At 44.3% G+C, this 3,913-nt stretch overlaps 1 pseudogene; it reads right to left on the reverse strand.

The window, feature by feature from the left end:
* Positions 1-2,882: 2,882 nt before the first annotated feature.
* LOC107640761 (transcription factor TCP7 pseudogene) lies at positions 2,883-3,454 on the reverse strand (annotated as a pseudogene).
* Between the last annotated feature and the right edge of the window lie 459 nt (positions 3,455-3,913).

Consider the following 3,913-nt stretch of genomic DNA (forward strand, 5'->3'; position numbering starts at 1 on the left):
ATGCGTGACAGAGGGACAGTCCAATGGTTAGCTACCAGGACTTGTTAGATTGGCTATATAACTGACAGATGAGACTCATTAATGGACCAAGCATTACAAGCACAACTGGTGCCTAAAAATCAGTGCATTGAATTCACCACTTATCAGCTTACGGGAGAAGCACTGCATTGGTAGCAGGGAACACGATGCCTCCTGTAGCAGGGCGATGAACCTATATCTTGGGATGCCTTTCAGACTAAATTTTATAAGAAGTACTTTTAGAATTCAGCTAGGACGGAAAAGGAACTTGAATTACTGCAGCTAAAGCAGGGTATAATGTTAGTGGCTGAATATACGAATAAGTTTGAGGAACTGTGCCGGTTTTTTTGTATCTGTCAGGGTGCTCCTGGAGACTTCGAGGAGTGGAAGAGCATTAAGTATGAAGGAGGATTCCAGAGTGATATTTTAAGCTCAGTGGAACCAATGGAGATAAGGACTTTCTTAGAACTGGTAAATAAGAGTAGGGTTGCTGAAGACTGTGTGAGAAAGGCAACTACAGAGAAAGGAAGCCATAGGATGCCTTTTCAGCAGAACCGAGGAAGAAATTTTTCTCCTAGGGGTCAGACTTTCAAGCGTGGAGGCTTTGTACCATAGCAGACTCAGGGTCAGATCAATTTCAGAAGGCCTAACAATAATAATTACTAGGGGAGAAGATTTGGGAAGCAGCCTCAGAATGAGCTGGCTTGTGCTAGATGTGGGAATCATCATCCGAAAACCCCGTGTAGAGCCGGTTAGGGCTTGTGCTATTCCTGTGGTAAAGCTAGGCATAAATCCTCAAATTGTCCAGAGAAATAGAGACAAGGTACTGGAAGAGCACAGCAACCAGGGTGAGTGTTCACTACATCTACTGCAGGTACCGAGGGGACTGATACACTGATCCGAGGTAAATGCAAAATAGCTGGTAAAACCTTGAATGCTTTATTTGATTATGGAGCTACTCATTCATTCACAGCATTTAAAAAGGCCAGTGAATTAGAATTGAAAATAGTTGTGTTGGGTTATGATTTGAATGTTCATAATGCCACCTCTGAAGTTATGGTGACTAGATTAGACTGTCCACAAGTCTCTTTCCGAATCCAACAACAGGATTTTGTTCATGACTTGATTTGTTTATCGATAACCGGTCTTGATCTCATCTTAAGATTGGATTGGCTATCTAAAAACCGTGTTCTACTTGATTGTTCTAAAAAATCGTTTCATTTCATGTCTGAGGGGTCTGAAGGGCCAGTTGTGCCGAAAGGGTATTATTTAAGCTCTGTGGTAGTAAACTGTAGTGGAAGTGAATGTCATGGTATTTTGTTGTTAGTTGCAAATGTGTCAGGAGAGGAGCAAAGTTTAGAATAGATTCCAGTTGTGAACAAATTCCCAAAAGTATTTTCGGAAGATATTCCCGAATTTTCTCCTTCTCGGGAAACTGAGTTTGCGATTGAGTTGGTGCCTGGAGAAAGACCAATATCGATTGCGCCTTACAGAATGTCTCTCTTGGAGTTAACTGAACTTAAACTAAGCTTGAGGAGTTAATGAACAAGAACTTCATTCGTCCGAGCGTTTCACTGCGGGGAGCACCGGTATTACTGGTGAAGAAGAAGGATGGTAGTATGCATCTCTGTGTGGACTACAGACAACTGGACAAAGTTACGGTAAAGAATAAATACCCACTGCCAAGGATCGACGATCTAATGGACCAACTACAGGGAGCCAGAGTATTTTCTAAGGTTGACCTTAGGTCGGGTTATCATCACATAAGGGTTAGAGACGAAGACATCCCTAAGACTGCTTTCTAAACTCGTTATGGTCATTACAAGTACACTGTAATGTCTTTAGGGTTGACGAACTCCTACAGTGTTTATGGATTACATGAACATAATTTTCCGTCCATTTTTGGATAAGTTTGTTGTCATCTTCATTGATGACATACTAATTTATTTTAGAGTAAAGGACAAATCCGTCCCTGACCTTTTTTTCCGCGGACATTTTCATCCCCGAGGATTGGAAAATACTTTAATATCCCTGACCCCCTAAAAAAGTGGACATATTTATCCCTCCATTAGAGTCGCTCCGTTTGCCCTGACAAAAAATGGTGACGTGGCTCCCGTGGCGCTGACTTGGCCGTTACAGGCTGCCACGTGGGATGGACTTTTGAAACGAGGACGTATTAGTCCCCAGGAACCAAAACATCACCATTTCTACCCCACCCCCAATCTATGATGAACAACTTAAGACCAGCAAAGGAGCTAGCTATGAAAGTGAAAGAGATAGAGAGATTGAGAGAGAGAATAGCATTGACTACAAACCACACCACTCACCATCCATCAAGCTGTGCCAAAGCCCATATCATTAACAAGAACAACACACGAATTCTTTCACAGGAATTGGAATGTACTTTGGTGTGTTGTGTTGAGTTGTGTACTCCAACAAATTGAGAGCAAAGTTGAGTTGAGCTTGACCACCATTAACACTAAATCTACTAGTAATTGCACTTGAGCTGGCTGTAACAAAAAACCAAACTTGTATACTTCATTAGGATTTAGGATATGATGGACGAGAGTAAGTAAAAAACTCAAAAACCAAGCAACCAATAATGCAATCCCATTATCATTACAAAGCTTATTAGTCTCTCCAACTCGGAGAACCTTGCTTTTTTTAATCACAACCAACATTATGAATTTCGAAGCTATATTTGCACTTGCACAAAGCAAACACTGATGATCAAGGTCCTGTAAACCGCTTCCAGCTTCAATCTGCAGCAATTCATCATCATCATAATAAATAACTTAAAATAAATCCTAATTGAATTCATGGACTTCTCCACTCAAAAAACTAAAAACAAAAGAGCTCTAAACCTAAAAGTTTTCGGGCCCTTCCGACTTAGATGCTAGCAAATTCAGATGTCCAGGAAGGTAATTTCCCAGCCTTGCCGCCGAAGCTTCTCCCATGGCTTGTTGCTGCTGCTGATGCTGATGGTGAACGAACAAAGAAGCTTTCTGCTGCTGAGACACCGACACCACTGCCGACTGCACAACCATCTCCGGTGGAGAAGCAGCCATTGTGAAACTCCAAATTTGACCAAAATCGGGCCTGGTCAAGAGGGCCCAGAGCCCCGCGAGAGCTCCGGAGCCCACTAAGGACCCACGGCAGGCCCCACGGAGACGTCGTCGTCCTTGGCAGAAGCGTCATCATCAGTGCGTATGCGCTTGCCGAGTATGAAGGGAGTGGGAGCGAGCAAGGGCTTGTGGTCGAGCGAAGATGCTGCGGAGGTTGAGGAAGGAGAAGAGAGAGGGCCAGCACCGTCGCGTACGGAGACAGAAACGGAGGAGAGAGTGGTTCCAGTTTCGGTGGAGGCGATGATTGAGGGCTCGGCCTGGCGGAGGAGCCACTCGATGGTCTGGCCGTCAGACTTGTGGCCAAGCTCCATCAGATGCCATGGGTCGGAATGCTCCCTTTATTCCTTCACCCGCTTCACCTTCATATTGCATTCGAAGGATTAGGGCTCAAGGATTTCATAGATTGGGGGTGGGGGAGAAATGGTGACATTTTGGTTCCTGGGGACTAATATGTCCTCTTTTCAAATGTCCATCCCACGTGGCAGCCTGTAACGGCAGGTCAGTGGCACGGGAGCCACGTCACCGTTTTCCGTCAGGACAAATGGAGCGACTCTAACAGAGGGGTAAATATGTCCACTTTTCGCGGGGGGGGGGGGGGTCAGGGACATTAAAGTATTTTCCAATCTTCGGGGAGGAAAATATTCGCGAAAAAAAAGGTCAGGGACAGATTTGTCCTTTACTCTTTATTCTAAGACCAATGAAGAACATGCAGAACATCTGTGAATCCTGTTGCAGATACTAAAGGAAAGGAAACTCCACGCAAAACTGTC

The sequence above is a fragment of the Arachis ipaensis genome, chromosome B5, assembly GCF_059453495.1.
Source record: "Arachis ipaensis isolate K30076 ecotype BB chromosome B5, ASM5945349v1, whole genome shotgun sequence".
In the NCBI taxonomy this organism is placed as follows: domain Eukaryota; kingdom Viridiplantae; phylum Streptophyta; class Magnoliopsida; order Fabales; family Fabaceae; genus Arachis; species Arachis ipaensis.